Here is an 18520-nt window from a genome sequence, read left to right as displayed (position 1 = left end):
GCAAGGTTGTTTAGCACATGTGATGCACATGGCAGTTATTTCATGGTAACAAGTCAAGGACCCCGAGAATGCAACAAGTGTCAAAGGCAAAAGTTGTAATAAGTTATCCCTGACAAGTACTAGGTAGTACTCGGTGTTAGATTTGAGCCTAGACCGATTTATTGGCCACTAATGTCAGTAGTGACATTAGAGACTAGGCATTAATTAATTAAGTAATGCCAATGCAAGAGTTAATAATTGCTTAGGGATACTTGGAAGACAAATTGGCCTAGCCAATTTAATTATTGGCTAGTGAAATTAAATTTTTTAGCACTATAATAATTATTAAATTTAGAGTTTTGACAACCGCCTCGAGATGCATGCTCAAAATTTGTTGGGTATTTTATTCACACCTCACTTACACCTACGCTCACATAGGAGTGTCGGTGATCAATAGAACACTAGGGCACTTTTTACTCTTGGTAGGAGAGGTTTTTTCCCCCAAACTTATGGTATTATTTCGTATGCGCTTATGACACACACTTACGGGCACTTACCGTATTCGGGTGTGAACACCCCCCTACAACCCTAAGGTTTAAGGGTTCTACCTTGTACTTTCAATTGCACTCTTTCGGTCTATTGCATTAGGTGTCGTGCTTCACTCTCTACTGTCCACTGGTTTTCTGTGCTGAGCTTCAATTCTGTCCTCCCTCACATTTGGTATCAAAGCATTGGCTCTGCGCTCAGGTTCTGCCCAACTCCGCTCAGCCTCCGGGAGCTTCTTGCTCAGTCCAACTCTACCTTGGCTTTGTTCAGTCTCTGCAGCAGCTCCTACCCTTTCCCTGCTCGCCAACACCAGTGCTGCCCGTATCCAGGGTTCCCACGCCACAGACACAAAAGTCAGGAAACGTGTCTGGGACACATCAAATGCAATTTCTGGACACATTCATCAAAAAAAAATTGGGCTTGTTTTCTGGGAACATTGACATACGCATTGCAGTTATAGTCACTGACAGACTGTTTTGACAAACCCGAGGCAAGAAATTTTGGGAATTTTGCTCGTACAGTGTTGCTGAACATTGATTGCACGTTGGACTACGTACATAACAGATAGTTTTGACAGAGTGCACCTCTGCACACTAATCGCAGAAAGTTATTTCTTGCAATTTTTGGAAATTTTCAGATTTTCAGTGTAGTCTTGCTTCGACATTGCTCTTTTGCATCTTTATTTGGTAATTGAAAATCATGGCAAATCAGGGAGGAGATGTTTTCACCTATGTATCCAAAGAGAACAGATTGGATGGGAATAACTATTCACTTTGGTCCTTCATGATGAAGAATGTACTTGTGGCAAAAAATCTTTGGGATTATGTCAGTGGAGAAGAAGCTTGACCTGGAGTTGTGGCTCTAGCTACTCCTCCAGGAGGACATGCACCACGGGCACCTCAGTTTGCTCCACTTCAGCTACTTTCCCAAAGAACAGTAGCTCAAAAAGCATGGGATACACAGGATGCACAAGCTTTGTCGCTGATTGCATTGGCAGTTCAGCGGTCAATCATCCCCAACATTCGTTCAACGACTTCTTTATGAGAAGCTTGGCTAACTTTGGAGCAGATGTTTGCAGGCAAGAATGAGAATCGCATCTCTTTCTTAAAGAAAGAGCTAGAAACATTGAAAATTGATGAAGGTGATTCTATTTAGGATCACTTGAACAAAATTCAGGACTTCCGAGAGCAATTCATGAATGTTAATAAGTACTATTCGGATGCACAGATGATATCTACCACTTTGAACTCATTACCTCCTTCGTACTTGGCTTTTCATACGGCCTTAAACCTCACCATGAGGATTGCCATGCAGCCAATCACTTTTCTTCAGTTAGTCTGTTTGCTTCTAGAGAATGAGCAAACACGGAGGAATAGTGGTGCGGATGCTATAGCCTCTCAATAGGCTTTTATGGCTAGACAAAAGGGTAAAAGCAACCAAGTGAATAATGCTCCACAGAGTTCTGGGACTTCTGGCACATCACAGGTAAACAAAAAACAAGGGGACACGCAAGCCAAAAATGGCAAATGCCATTATTGCAAGAAGCCAGGCCACTACATTACTGAGTGCAGAAAACACATTGCCAAAGAGAAGAAAAAGGAGTCAAGAATGTCTGTTTCTGATGCTTCTTCCACTGCTACTGAGTCTGCGTCCTTTGTTGCAGATAGGGATTATTTTTTTTACACATGCAGTTATGACACCTCTTGGGCAGATCGAGCATTCAGCTCTACTGAGGATGCATGCACTTGGTTTTTTGACAGTGGTGCTTCTAGGCATATCACATCTCGCAGAGATTTATTTGCATCTGTTCATGCAGCTCCAGTTGGCAAGTCTGTACAATGTGCCAACAATGCATCATACCCTGGTAGAGGTATTGGGGAGATTGTGCTCACAGCCATTGATGGCTCTATTCTCCGCCTACAGGATGCTTTATTTGTGCCAGGCATAAAGAAGAATATGCTCGCTATCTCTTCTTTGGCACGTTGTGGATTGCAAGTCACATTTGATGATGACAGATGTATCGTGAGAGACAAAGAACACATGACTTTGGTATTGACAGGCACTTTATGTCATGGGTTATACGAGTTGGATGCTCTTTTAGTTGATCAGTCAACGTATTTGACATCCACTCTTACTCCTGCTATGATACAGGCGGAGTTATGGCATGCTAGGATGGGGCATGTGAACTTTGGCAGCTTGATGCTCTTACAACATACGCAGATGTTAGATGGATTACCTCTACTAGAGAGACCTCCTGAGCACTTGTGCAAAGGATGTATTTTGGAAAAAATGCATCATTTTTCGTTTCCATATGATGTTGCTTTTAGAGCAATAGCCAGGTTGCAGTTAGTGCATTCAGATGTATGTGGACCTATACAGACAAAGTCATTGGGAGGATGTTACTATTTTGTGACTGTTATTGATGACTTTACTCGATTTTGTTGGGTCTACTCTTTAGTCAAAAAGTCAAAAGTGTATGATGCATTTTTGGCTTTTATTGCACTTGTGAAAACTAGTCTGGTTGTAAAATTAAGACTCTCCATTCGGACCGAGGGGGGGAATACATGTCCTCTATGCTGATTTCTTTTTTGAAGTAGAAGGGCATTGTCCACCAGTACACTACTGCTTATACTCCACAACAGAATGGGGTTGCAGAGAGGAAGAATCGCTCACTCATGGAGATGGCCAGATATATGCTGAAGGCAAGGAGCTTGCCTCACAGTTTTTGGATGGAAGCCACCATGTGTACTTATCATGTTTTGAACAGATGCCCCACCAAAGCTTTGAAGAAAATTACACCTTTTGAGACTTGGAACAGCCGGAATTCTTCTGTTGGACACTTTCGTACCTTTGGGTGCCTTGCATATGCACATATTCCAAAGGTACTCAAAAAAAAGTCGGATAACAAGGCTGTTAAATGCATTTTTATGGGATATAGCAATGAGAGCAAAGGCTACAGACTCTATGATCCTATTTCTAAAAAGGTGTTTGTCAGTAGGGATGTACTATTTGATAAAAATTTAGAATTGTCCCTGACTGGTTTAGACACATATCAGGCTGCCCGTGATGTATTTGAAGGGCTGCTGCCCATTACATTTGGTGATTCAGCTGGAGTTTCAGCAAGTGAACTCAATGTTCAGCCAGCAGCTCCTTTGGAAAATGCAGAAAATCAGAAATTAGCTGATCTGAATATTCAGCAAAGTGCTGAACTGAAATTCAGAAAGAGCTTATGCACAGTCACGAGGCAAGACAAATGCCTAGTTGGTATTTACAGACTATGAAAGCTAGTCATCTGGATGCACCCATGGCTGGTCGTACTAGAAGGCAAGCTGGTATGCATGCTACTACACATACCATGGAGTTCGTTATGGCAACAAGTATCCTTGATGATGAGGAGCTTGAATGTTTTGAGGATGCACAACAGAGTGTGCATTGGATGGCAGCAATGAAAGCTGAATTGGATTCTATCACTAAGAATCAAACATGGGATCTGGTGTCTTTGCCATTTGGAAAAAATTCCATTGGAACAAAATAGGTCTACAAGCTGAAACGGAATGTAGATGGATCCATTGACAAATACAAGGTAAGGCTTGTAGCTAAAGGCTATGCACAGAAAAAAGGCATTGACTATGAGGAGACATTTGCTCCTACTTCCTGTATGACGACCATCAGGTCTATGGTTGCTTTGGCTGCTCATTATGGATGGACTGTGCATCAGTTGGATATTAAAACTGCATTTTTACATGGGGAACTTCATGAGGAAGTATATGTACAACAGCCTATTGGTTTTGCAGTTGACGGCTTGGAACACTTAGTCTACAAGCTAAAAAAAGCTTTGTATGATTGGAAACAAGATCCTAGAGCTTGGTATACAAAGATCGATGCTTTCTTGCTTAGCCAAGGGTTCATAAACAGCTCATTTGAGTCTACCCTTTACGTGTAAAGAGGGGGGATCCATGCTGATCATTTGTCTTTATGTTGATGATCTCTTGCTTACAGGGACACATGCTGATCAGATTTCAACATTTAAACAAAATTTGCAGCAAACTTTTAACATGTCAGACTTGGGGTCTTTGCATTATTACTTGGGCATTCAGTTCATGCATGATGCTAGAGGTATTGAGTTATCATAGTCAAGATACATTGGTAAACATCTTGAGAAGTTTGGCTTACAAGATTGTAAGCCAATTTGTACACCAATGGAACCTGGACTTAAACTGTCATTACATGATGGCAGTGATTTTTTTGATATACACACATATGCTCCAGCAGTTGGATGTCTTATTTACTTATGCAACACTAGGCCAGACATCCAGTTTGCAGTTTCAGCCCTGAGCAGATATATGCATCAACCACGCATGTCACATTGGCAATCTATTAAGCGTGTCTTCCGTTACTTGCAGGGTACTAGATCTCTTGGATTGCTTTATGCCAAGGGGGGACTGTTGCAGTTACATGCTTACAGTGATTCTGATTGGGCTGGTGATTATGATTTGCGTCACTTCACTAGTGGCAATTGTTTCTTTCTTGGCTCGTCTTGCATATCTTGGCTTAGCAAGAAACAGTCCACTATTGTCACATCATCATGTGAAGCTGAATACAAGGCAGCTTTCACTACCACAGTTGAATGCATATGGATTAGACGCTTGCTAACTAATCTTGATGTATCTGTTACGGAGCCTACTCCTTTGTTCACTGACAGTCAGAGTGCCATTGCAGTGGCACGGAACCCAGTGTTTCATGCACGCACGAAACACATTGAGATACATTATCACTTTGTCAGAGAGAGACTACATGCACATGATATCAGCCTTGTCTATTGTCCTACCACCAGTAATGTGGCAGACATCTTCGCCAAGGCTCTTCCTCGTAACAAATTTGAAGCATTTTGCGATGCTTTAAATTTGATCTCCTTTGGTGGCGGATGATCCTTGTACTCTTGATCACTCTTCACTCCAAGGGGGTTTGTTGGGTATTTCACTCACGCCTGACTTACACCTACGCTCACATAGGAGTGTCGGTGATCAATAGGACACTAGGGCACTTTTTACTTTCGGTAGGAGAGGTTTTTTCCCCCAGACTTATGGTATTATTTCGTATGTGCTTATGATACACACTTATGAGTACTTACCGTGTTCAGGTGTGAACACCCCCCTACAACCCTAAGGTTTAAGGGTTGTATCTTGTACTTTCAGTTTACACTCTTTCATTCTATTGCATTGGGTGTTGTGCTTCACTCTCTACTATCTATTGGTTTTCTGTGCTGAGCTTCGTTTTCCTGTCCTTCCTCACATAATTGAGGGCCTAGGACTTGAATTCTAGCAATTGAAATTGAGGAATTTCAAGGAGATTCAAGAGACCAGCCAACCAATATCAGATTTGGGGCTGAATTTGTCTTTCAAGGAGTTAGGTAAAGGCTAATCCCCAAGCAAACCAAGAGGAAAATTGGTTTGGAGACTTGCTGGTCAATTTTGATAACAAGAAGCACTTGGACTAGCAGAGGAGATCACAAGATCTCCCCCTTTCATTTGCAATATAAGATAAAGGAATACCACAATAGGTACCAATTTTGGGGCCAACAAGGTGTCCAATGTCCAAGATTAAAGTAGTAAAGTGTGTACTTTCAATTTATGTGAATTTGTTAATTGTTGTAATTAGTGCTTAATCAAGTTATTACCACCCTATCTAAGGAGGAAGGCTGGTTTCATGGTTCCATTGCCAAGATATACCATTGATTTCCTTGACTTGGTAGAGGCCTGAGGCATCTGATTAGAGGTCAAAAGCTTTGCTCTAGTTCATTACAGAAATAATGTTTTCGAATAGTGATATGGGACCACCCAAGCAAGGATGATGCCTCTCAATCTAAAAATTCAGTGTTGGGAAAAATGCAATGTCTGATCATTGACAAGACACACAGCATGGACAGCAAGCTGATAATGTTGGTTTAGACCAAAATGTGGGTTCTTCTAGGCCTTCAGAAGCTGATGATTAACAAGAGAAAGAGGAATTTGTTGCCCAGTTTAAAGATCCGCTGAGGATAACACCTGAAATGTTTATGCAATTAGCAAATGATCCTCAGTTTACGCACTTTTTGAACCCCTTAAAGGAGGGCAACAAAGACAATAATAGAAAATTGTCTTCAAGAGGTTCGGGACATCAAGACGCACCAAAGAAAGAGCCAATACAGCAACATGATGTTCCAAATGTGGATAGTGAGCATAAGCAAATGATACCAGTGGAACAATTAATGCATATGCAAGGCCAACTTGAAAGTGCCAATCCAATGCTTTTTGGACAACACGACATGCATGCAATTATGGGGCAGCCATGATACTTTGGTGGTGGCACTAGTTTCCATGCTGTGGTGGGTAAGGGACCACATATGGGGATGTATAAAACAACTCCTTATCATATGTAGCAACCAATGCATGGTGTGCAAGGCCCAATGTATCGGATATGGCTAGTAATATGCGTAATCCCATGTATAACAATGTCAACATGATGCTAGGGCACAATGTGGTAAGTTTGGCAATGCATATATACAGTCCATTCTCTTCGAACTCATGGTATTAATGTTGGTTATGCAAATGCTATGTATAGTGTTGGCCATGAGAAAAAATGCAGCTAGTACTACATGCAATGTATGGGAAAATGTATCTTGGTATGGCTGGTAGTATGCACGTTTCCATACACTGTCACATTGCAATGGTCCAAAGTCTGCAAACAAGAATGTTTCGTAATGCATCTGGTACTCCTAGCATATCATGTACACATGAGGGGCTAGTCAACTCAATGCAATGTTGTATATTAGTTAAGTTGAAATTGCAACAATATAAAAGTATAAAGCATCGCAATGCTTAAGGGGGAAAAAGGCCTACAACCTAGCGGAGGCTTCAAGACAATTAAAGTTAAAGGTCCTAAGTTGTAGATGACAGCTTCCATGGCTATTTGAGCACGGCAGTAGTGGATTTTCACTGTTTCTCATGATGAAACTCTAAAATTTCTCTCTATAACATTCTCTCTCATTCCCCAACCATCTCTCAAGTTATCGTAGCATTTTCCAACAGTTTAAGCCACTAGAGAAATATATTTTAGTCAATTTCATCTATAAACCCTAATTTACAACAAAAATTAGGGTTTTGATATCCACCTCGGGATGTGTGCTCAGAATTGAAGCCTAGGACTTGATTTCTAGAAATTGAAAGTGAGAAATTTCAGGGAGATTCAAGAGACCAGCCAACCAATATCAAATTTGGGGCTGAATTTGTCTTTCAAGGAGCATGGTGAAGACCAAAATCCCCAGGTAAACCAAGGGGCAAATTGGTTTGGAGGCTTGCTGGTCAATTTTGACAGCAAGAGACACTTGGAGTAGTAGAGGAGATCAGAGGATCTCAATTGTACTCCTTTCATTTGCAATATAAGATAAAGAAATACCACAAGAGGCACCAATTTTGGGGCCAACACGGTGTCTAATGTCCAAGATTAAAGTGGTAAAGTGTGCATTTTTTATTTACGTGAATTTTATGCTTACTATAATTATTGTTGAATCAGGTCGTTACCACTCTATCCGAGGAGGAAGCTTGGTTTCAGTTTCTCCTTCTAGTGTGCAAGATCTAAATGATTTTCAGTATGTAAACTTTAATTAAGGGGCTCTCAAAGCAGACATTCTTCATCGGTTATATCTACATCTGTTTCATTTGAGCATGTAAACCACTCTTCTCAAATCCCTCCCATCCCAGCCTCTTCAAATCTACACCTCCACCTTGCTTTCCTCTCTTCTTCATTCCAACACCTTCGATTACACTCCACTTCCACATCCAATACACTAGAAGTTAGATCCTCAATCTCCACTCCTAGCACTTTCTCTTTCTCCACGGCATATTCTAACTACCCTCACTTCACTACCTCTTTGCACTGAGATACATCATTAGGGGGAATGCCACCTTTTAACATTGTGTCTTTCACATACCCCCAAGTGAGCACTCCTTTTCACCCTCAGATGGCTATGATGGGCATTTACCTCACTACCCCTAGTCACTCACCTTCTCATTCATCGACCTTCCAAAAGTCAAGATTTCTATCCTCCACTTATGATGCATCATCACACACTCCATGCCGTTACCATACCCATGCCCACATTTGGAATCACTGTGCACACTTCCTGCATGTATGGTGGGAACTCTATGATTAATTTCCAAGTGTACTCCACTCCCTCACCCTACCACCCTACCCACCTTACCCATATTTCCCATCCTACAGCCCTACTACTTTTGTTGCTATGTATCGAATTTTACTACTTGGTTAAACTTCATACAAAAAGTGCTTGAATCTTAGGGACTTTGGGACCTAGTAGTTGGTCTTGAGCTTATGTCGGATGGCTCACCCTGAGCACATCTATCAAGGAGAGCCTGCAATGCCATAGCCAATGTTGAGTTAATGCATGGGTTGCTTCCTGAGTTCCACTCTCAATTACTATCACTAAATTGATTGCTTATTACACATTCTCTATTTAGTATATTTATATCAATAAACTAATGACTCACTTTTCTTTAAGTGTTGATGATGATCTAGCATGGCCATGCGACCATTTAGAGACCAATATTCCTAGTACATCACTTAATGAGGTGATCAAAGCACTTTAACAGGGTTATCTGGTACAGGCAGTATAAGTTATGAAGGGGAAAGGAAGTGTCTGCCAAGTGTAAGAGTGTACACAAGAACCAAGAAGTTACACATAAATAAAGCTGGATTGAGTTCTAAGAAGAGAAAGTGCATTAGCATTGTGTATATGTATTTATGTCTGCATCTAAAAACGCCTGGGAACATTTACTTATGTGTAATGAGCATTGCATTCATCTGGGGTCATCCTCTTCCTTACAAGTCAAGGTTTAGGGTCTTTTCTCTCTTAATGAATTAAGAAGATAAGTAATTCTTTCACTAAGAAAAAACGAGAGGTAATTCTCTCACTAAGAAAGACGAGACGTGATCCTCTCAAAGTGAGAAGAGAAGTAATTATTTCACTAAGAAAAAACGAGAGAGATAATTCTCTCACTAAAAAAGACAAGAGACATGGTGAATACATTTTTAAGATATCTCGTGATAGAAAGTCGATCTCTAAAAACGGCCTAGCTAGGGTTATCGGAAACGGCGAGATCTACAACTTTCGTGTTGAACATTTTTCCATCCGAGCAACGCACAGAGAGATCTTTCAAAATTGGTGATGTAGAGTAGATCTGCAAACAGCCACATCTTGCATGAAGATCAACCTTTCCAATCTTAGCACTCAAGTCTCTCTCCAAGAAGAGAAGCTCTTGAAGCCTATAAAAGAGAAGGCTCTCCTTAGGTGTGGGAGAGGTAAAATGAAGCATCAATTTGCATGCATCCAAGAGGAGAAGAGAAGGTGCAAGTGCTACGGAAGCTCTGCTGAAATCAAGCTCCAAGAGAAGATCCCTACATATATTGTGTAGGAGAAAAGGTGCAAGTGCTGCGGAAGCTCTGCTGAAATCAAGCTCCAAGAGAATAGCTCTACACATATTGTGTAGGAGAGCAGAGACTCAATAAGGATCAAAAGGTGCCAACTTCCAAGTTGTGCAAGTGTTAGCCAATTGTATACTATGCAAGGAACCGTAATCTTGTTTCCAAGATCTACAAGTTAAGAACTGGTTTTTGAGTAACGGAGAAGCTTGCTCCTTGTCAATAATATAACTCCACAAGGGGGGGGGGAACTGGCCCATCTTTTAGTCCCTAGTATTCTCTCTCTCTCTCTCTCTCTCTCTCTCTCTCTCTCTCTCTCTCTCTCTCTCTCTCAGAGTACATAGATAGATTGGGCGAGGAGGGATTGAGCCTGGGAGGGACACTAATACCCATCTTACTATATGCGGACGACATAGTCCTCATCTCCAGCACACCCGAAGGGCTACAGCGCCAACTGGACGCACTACAGACCTTCTGCCAAGACAAAGACCTAACTGTGAACCTGGGGAAAACCAAGGTCATGGTGTTCAACACGTCAACCCAATGGCTCCGACGGTCGGTACCCCCCTTCACATACGGCGGAGAGACCGTGGACGTGGTCCAAAGATACGTCTATCTGGGGATTACATTCTCTGGACCGAGATTTACCCTGAGAAAAGCAGCAGAAGATAGACTAACCCGAGGCTATGCAGCCCTCGGGTCAATGGAGAACCAATGTGCCCGCATACAGTTCCAGGAACCCCGGACAAAGCTCTGGCTTTTTGACACCTTGGTCACACCAGCCCTCCTGTACGGGGCTTCCAAATGGGGGCCCAGTCTCTACCACACGCGGAGGGCCCTACAGGATCAGCCACTGCCTAAGGAGGAGGCCACCTATGAGGGATGGGAGCAGATAGAGAGACCCTTAATACTTATGATCTCACGGATGATCCGAAGCAAGCCCTCCGTACCACACAAGATCATCCGCGTAGAGCTGGGGGCACCGCCCCTCGTGGTTGAGGCCCTCTTCCACACCGTGACCTTCTTGCACCGAATATGGGACCTGCCCCGGCACCGATACCCCAGACTCGCCCTGGAGTCATCCAAACAGCTAGCAACACAAGGGGACACTGAGTGCTGGTATGCCCGAACACTGGCTACGGCTCCATGGCCTGCACATGGACCACCTCCCCCCACTACAATACAGCCTAGACTGCCCACACCTGGAGCTCAATCGAGAGGAGGTGAATCGCATCATCAGAATGGATATCATCCAGACAGACACAGCCAGGACATGGGTGACCCCCACGTCGGAACTAGGAACCAAGAAGGCTTTCTACCGAGAGCACTTCCTGCACATCTCCCCGGATGGCTTCATCACCCGCCCAAGCTACATGGACACACACCTGTCTCACGGGGTCAGAAGTGCCATCGGACAGATCCGCACGTCCTCACACCAACTACGGGTCGAAATGAGCAGATACGGAGCCAACCCCCTTCCCCCAGAAGACCGAATCTGTCAGCTCTACCATCTCGAGCCAGAGATAGAGGAACACTATATCTGTAGATGCCCAGTGTACTACGAAATCCGGGGACGCTTCCACTGCCTATTCAGCGAAGGATTCGGACCACTCTCCAAGGTGATGGAATTCAAAGACCAGGGATGCCTGGGGCTCTTTCTACTGGAAATACGACGCTACAAAGACCACCTCCTACGAACCATGGAGCAAAGACAAGGAGCCACCCACCAACGCACACTCAACGAATTCTACCAAATACCAGCTACCCTCCCCACCACCGAGCCCCCACCAGCCCAACCGGCCTCCCGACCCCGGGGAACCACCTTAGAAATAGCCACAGTGAGAGGCAAAGCCCGGCGCCCACGCCCCGCTGGCCCCCGTCCCCGCAGAAGACACATGTCGAAGATACAAGGGATACTACGCCGCCATCGGAGGGCCCTGCCCCGCCGCTTTAGTCTCTCCATGTTAGACCGACCCATGCGGGACATCCTAGGATGAACACTCCAAGAGCAGTTCCATACCGCATTGGGAGTACCTCTAGATTGTATCTAGTCAAGATACCATTTTGTACCTACTCAATTTAGTTCAACATAGCATAAATGTTAGCTTCACTGGGACTTTTGAAATCTCCCAGACATTTTGTATGTAACATTTTGGTCTCATAGGCCAACTTGGCCTGTTGTAGACGTTAATATAACTTTCTTTCTTCTTTCTTTCTCTCTCTCTCTCTACATCTTTCTTTTCTCTCATCTGTTCTCTCTCTGCGCCAGCATAATATTCACCATATATCTTTTAAGTATATAAGAAAGTCGAGTGTATATCTCGGATCTTATAACAGTGGTATCAGAGCAGGTCTCTTTGCTTTTCTCAAAGTAAAGGTGATCCTTGCAAGAAGAAGGTAAAGATAGCAATTGATGAAGTGCCTACAAGTGAGCAATTACAAGCTCAATTGACAGAGTATCGTAGCTTGTTGGAGAATATCGAAGTACGTCAATTGATTGATAGCTTAAGGGCAAGGGAAGAAGCTACTTATGAAAGACCCAATCCTCCAAAAGATGGTGGTACTGGAGGAAACACCATTGCACCAATTAATGGTGAAGATGCAAAGCATCTAATTTTTTAGAAGCTTCCTAGAAGAAAGAAGGACTCTCGAGTCAAGAAGAGTAAAAAGACCTCATCTCGAGTGAGGCAGATAAGGAGGGAGTCATCTTCCTCAACAACCAGCTACTCCCCTGATTACTCAAGATCCTCCTCCTCATCATCATCTTCTAGTTCCTACTCTTGGTTCTAAGTCTCGTGCAATCCGCAAATAGACAAAGAGGGACCATAAAAGGAGCAAGCTTAAGAAGACTAAGACTTTCAAGCCTGGGGATAAGGACATAAAGTTTAACTCTTACTCCAAGAGAGATCCTACTAAGGCGTTAACCTTTGTCAGGCAATTTAAAGTTGCTTTTTCTGATGGTAATTTCTCAGAAAAGTTCAAGCTTAGGCATGTAGGCATGCACTTGAAAGACACCACTAAAAATTGGTGGTTGACTCTCATTTTGGAGAGAATGAAACCTACAACTTGGAAAAAGTTCAAGAAGAAGTTTTATGCTCAGTTCTCGCCTCCTGATTTTAAGAATGATATCAAGGAGTGGGATTGGCTAGGCCAGAAAGAGCATGAGAAGGTCACTAGTTATGTGGACAAGTTTTGGTCTACTCTTCTCAAGGTTACTCCTTTCATGGATATCAACGATGAAAAGAAGAAAAGGGAGTTTGAAGCTAGCCTACTCCCTCATTTACACAGAACCATGAAGGTGTATCCACATGAAACCTTATCTCGCATGATGGAGTCTGCCATCATAGATGAAAGTTTGCATACACCTGGTATATCTCGAAAGTTCGAGATGAATTCTTATAGAGCTAGACAATTATGATCAACCAAGAGACAGGACTAATCGAAGAAGACCTACCTTTACCCATGATCAATATTCAAAGCCAGAGGGTAATAAGAAAAAGCGCAAGCATCTCTCACCCTCTAAGATACAAAAGTACAAAGAGGAAGAAAGGTGCTTTCTTTGTGGTGAGTTAGGGCATATGAAGCCTGATTGTCCTCACAAAAGAAAGGAAGCAAATGTGGTTAAAGATTCTCCTCCGCCATCCTCAAATTCTATTACGGAGATGCAAGCTAACACTCATTCAAATGAGAAGAAGAGACAACTCTTAAAGGGTTGGGAGACACTCAACAATCAATGAGTTTTGATACTTGTTGATCCAGGGTCCACAGATAATTTTGTGTCAGCAGATGAAAGGCTAAAATTCCACCGGATCGATTGGGAACACCAATTGGATCAGGTTCGGCATTTGAGGACTTACAACCAATTCTACTCCTATCCAGGGAAAGTTGAATCTTAGAATTGGGGATTACCGCGACCAAGAATCTTTTCTACTTGCACCCATTGGTAATTGTAATGTTATCTTCGGCATGCCTTGGCATTACAAGATTAGACCTCTTCCCGATTTTGTTAAGACGACCCTTGCATTTCAATTCAAGGGTTGAAACATAGTATGCATTGCTAATGCTGGAGATTGGCCTGTGCCAATTATTAGTCATGTTAGCATTTCTAAAGCAATGAAGAAAGCTATTTTTGCATACATGATTTTAATGAGAGAGTCAAAAGAAGCTAATGATTTAAGGGCACTTGATGCCTCTAATGAACACACAATACCAACTAATGCTTCTAAGTCTCAGGCTTTAAACAAAACCCTCTCTTTAATTGATCAAGCCACACATGATTTTGTATAAACAATATGAAGATTGTTTTGGTGATTCACTCCCAGGAGAGTTACCTCCTAAGCGCCCGGAAGATCACACCTGAAGATGTTCATAAGACAACTTTTCGTACAACATTTGGACTATACAAGTTTTTAGTCATGCCATTTGGTTTGACTAATGCACTCGTCACATTCAATTAAATGATTGAGAGAATTTTCAGACCTCACTCAAAGTTCACAGGTGCCTTCTTTGATGACATTCTAATATTGTCACGGTCTGAAAAAGAGCATAAAAAACATCTATCTATTGTTTTTCAAGAGCTTCGCAAGCATAGACTATAGGTCAATGCTAAGAAGAGTGAATTTTTTCTTTCAAAAATTCATTACTTGGGCCAAATTGTTTCTCACAATTTGGTGAGAATGGATCCTGAGAAGATTCGAGCCATTGTTGAATGGCCTACACTTACTTCTGTATATGAAGTTAGAAGTTTCTTGGGCCTATGTTTATACTACAGGAGGTTCATACGAGGTTTTGCGTATGTTGCATCTCCTCTACATGACCTTACTAAGAAGCAAACCTTTTCACTAGGGATCAAGGCGACTGCAAGCCTTTGAAAGAATTAAGTTTCTTGTGACTCAAGAACTAGTTCTCATAGTTCCGGATCTTCAAAAACCTTTTGAAGTTCACTGCGATGCTTCTGGGGATTGCATTAAAGCTATGCTTAACCAAGAGCATCATGTAGTAGCATATGAGAGTAGACGCCTCAAGGACCATGAATCATCCTCAAACAGATGGGTAGAGTGAAAGTGCTAATTCTACTCTTCTAGACCTTTTGAAATCCTATGTCTCTGATAATCAAAGAGAATGGGAAAAGTATTTACCTTTAGTAGAGTTTGCATACAATAACACAATACATTCTAGTACTGGTAAGGTACCCTTTGAGATCATCTATGGTAAGCCTCGTTTACCACCCATTCTTCTTACGAAGGATAAGATCTTTGCAGCAGATGAGTTTGTTAGAGATATTGATACAGCTTTCACTCAAGTAAAAGTTGCTATCCAAAGGACACAAGAGAAGCATAAACACGAAGCTGATAAGCATCGTCATAAGTTAGATCTCAAATTGGGACAGCATGTTCTTCTTAAGTTTGAGAAGGCTCGCTTAAAGAAGCAGAAAAGTCAAAAGGGTAAAGTGGTTAAGCTTTCTAATCGCTATTATGGCCCTTTCAAGTTTACAGATAAGATAAACAATGTAACTTTTTATTTGGATCTACCAAGTCATTGGAACATTCATAATGCTTTCCATATAAGTTTGCTACGTCCCTATATTGGAAAACCTTCAATGGAACCAATCAATGAAGATTTACCTGACATAGAAAAAACAGAAGAGTTCCTTGTGCCTGAAAGAATTTTACACCATCAGGACAATACTCTAAGATCAGGTAAGATATTACGGAAGTATCTGGTTAAGTTTAACAATTATCCCCCATTGGAAGCTCAGTTTATGACTGAGAGAGAACTACAAGACTTTCCAAATCTTCTTAAGGACTATGTATCCCCTCTACAATTGAGGTCAACTATTTAGAAGCCAGAGGGATATCACTAAATTGATTGCGTATTACACATTCTCTATTTAGTAAATTTATATCAATTAACTAATGACTCACTTTTCTATTCTCTATTTAGTAAATTTATATCAATAAACTTTTAACTAATGACTCACTTTTCTTTAAGTGTTGATGATGATCTAGCATGGCCATGAGACCATTTAGAGATCAATATTCCTAGTGCATCACTTAATGGGGTGATCATAGCACTGTGACGGGGATATCTGGTACAGGCAGTACAAGTTATGAAGAGGGAAGGAAATGTTTGCCAATGCACACAAGAACCAAGTATAAGAGTGTACACAAAAACCAAGGAGTTACACATAAATGAAGATGGATTGAGTTCTAAGAAGAGGAAGTGCATTAGCATTGTGTTTATGTATTTATGTGTGCATCCGAAAACGCCTAGAAATGTTTACTTGTGTGTAATGACCATTGCATTCATTTGGGGTCATCCTCTCCCTTACAAGTCAAGGTTTAGGGTCTTTTCTCTCTTAATGAATTAAGAAGAGAAGTAATTCTCACTAAGAAAAAACGAGAGAGGTAATTCTCTCACTAAGAAAAACAAGAGACGTAATCCTCTCGAAGTAAGGAGAGAAGTGATTTTCTCTTTCTAAGGTCTAAGATGGCACAAGCTTTTGTGGGAAGTCAATCTTAAGGTTGAGGCACAAGGCAATCTAATGAACTCTCCTTATCTATGGCTCAAGGTGGTTGCATGGACAATAAGTTAAGAGTAGAGTTTAAAAAGCTGCTTTTCTTAAAATAGACATGGTGAATACATTTTTTAAATATCTCATGATAGAAAGCGGCCCAGCTAGGGTTATCAGAAACGGCGAGATCTACAACTTTCATGTTGGACGTTTTTCCATCCGAGCAACGCACAGAGAGATCTTTCGAAACTGGTGCTGCAGAGTAGATCCGCAAACAGCCACATCTTGCATGAAGATCAACCTTTCCAATCTTGGCACTCAAGTCTCTCTCCAAGAAGAGAAGCTCTTGAAGCCTATCAAAGAGGAGGCTCTCCTTGGGTATGGGAGAGGTAAAAGGAAGAATCAATTTGCATGCATCCAAGAGAAGAAGAGAAGATGCAAGTGTTGCGGAAGCTCTACTGAAATCAAGTTCCAAGAGGAGAAGAGAAGGCGCAAGTGTTGCGGAAACTCTGCTGAAATCAAGCTCCAAGAGAAGATCCCTACACAATATGTGTACGAGAGAATGTGCAAGTGCTGCAGAAGCTTTGCTGAAATCAAGCTCCAAGAGGAGAGCCCTACACATATTGTGTACGAGAGAAGGAGAGACTCGAGAAGGATCAAAAGGTACCAACTTCCAAGTTGTGCAAGTGTTAGCCGGTTGTATACCGTGCGAGGAACCGCAATCTTGTTCCCAAGATCTACAAGTTAAGAACTGGTTTATGTGTAATGGAGGAGCTTGCTCCTTATCAATAATATAACTCCACAAGGAGGGGGGAGGGGGACATGCTAATCTTCCAGTCCCTAGTGTGTTGTCAATCTCTCTCTCTCTCTCTCTCTCTCTCTCTCTCTCTCTCTCTCTCTCTCTCTCTCTCTCTCTCTCATCTGTTCTCTCTCTGCGCCAGCATAATATTCACCATATATAATTCAAATATATAAGAAAGTCGAGTGTGTATCTCGGATCTTATAACAATTACAACATTTTCTCCTCGTATCTAAGCATTGGAGTCATCTCATTGACCGTTGTGTGGTAGAGATCGCACTCAACATATCAATTTTGACTTTGAGCTTCAAGAGTTTTCCATTAAGGAAGCGGACGATCTAAAAGTCAAATTGACCAAATATTGACAATTACCCGCTGAGTTGGCTACTACTAGCTCTCCGAAGTCAGATAATAATTAAGTTATGTTCTTTTTTAATCAGCTATCTAAAAAATACTTCCCCTTCATCCAACACATCATCTTATTGCCTTGATGGCCAAGCTTCTATAAGTTGGAGTGTCAATTCTTGTGTTACGCAAGGTTGCACAATCAAGTCCATAAGAAGTCCTGCACATACTCTTATTCAAAGAGGGGTCCGGTTGCCTCTTCTTCACAAGGAAAAACCGGGAGTGTCAAGAACTCATAAGATGCAAAGGTAAGCCAAAACAAGGGTGACACCCCTTCCTTCGACGAAAACAAAAAAATAAAACCCATCCGGCAATAATTTCCTAAGAAAAATAGGTTTCGCACCATAGTAATATGGAATGGCCATTTCCTAGCTTCCCATCCCAGTTCTAGCCTCAAACTGTCCCAATCCCACTCCCTTGTCAAAGCCCGATTCGATGGTGACAAGGGATGGCAATTCTAGTCTCGATTCTCGTTCTTGTTCCCATTCCCAAAACCCGTCCATGTCACTATGTTTTGCAGTCTGCCAAAGATTAGGCCATGTGGACAAGTGTTGTACAAAGGCCCGAGGTCTTTCTCCTAAGAAACCTCAACAAACCACTGCAACTACCTCTACTCCTGCTAGACAATCTAGCGGGGCTATGCCTCCCACTATTGCCCCATCTGCTCCTACCCCCCAGAGACCGCCGGGCATGTGGTATGCGCACACTCTCAACAACCTATATCTTTCAATGCTCCTAAAGGATTAGCTAATTAATTTGCTAGCTCCTCACCCGTTATACTCTTTGCATCCATTCTTAGGTCA

General features: G+C 42.1%; 1 protein-coding gene and 1 pseudogene across 2 annotated transcripts in view; one reads left to right on the top strand and one right to left on the bottom strand.

Annotated features, from left to right (window-relative positions):
* The window catches only part of LOC148031553 (Prefoldin chaperone subunit family protein), a 50426-nt gene that overhangs the window by 12910 nt on the left and 18996 nt on the right, over positions 1-18520 (bottom strand). The gene's annotated exons all lie outside the window — the stretch shown is intronic.
* Positions 10397-11996, top strand: LOC148031554 (uncharacterized; annotated as a pseudogene).

The sequence above is a fragment of the Lygodium microphyllum genome, chromosome 9 (assembly GCF_053477565.2).
Source record: "Lygodium microphyllum isolate KBCC chromosome 9, Lygodium_microphyllum_v1.1.10, whole genome shotgun sequence".
NCBI lineage: Eukaryota > Viridiplantae > Streptophyta > Polypodiopsida > Schizaeales > Lygodiaceae > Lygodium > Lygodium microphyllum.
This window is presented reverse-complemented; position numbering and strand designations above follow the sequence as displayed.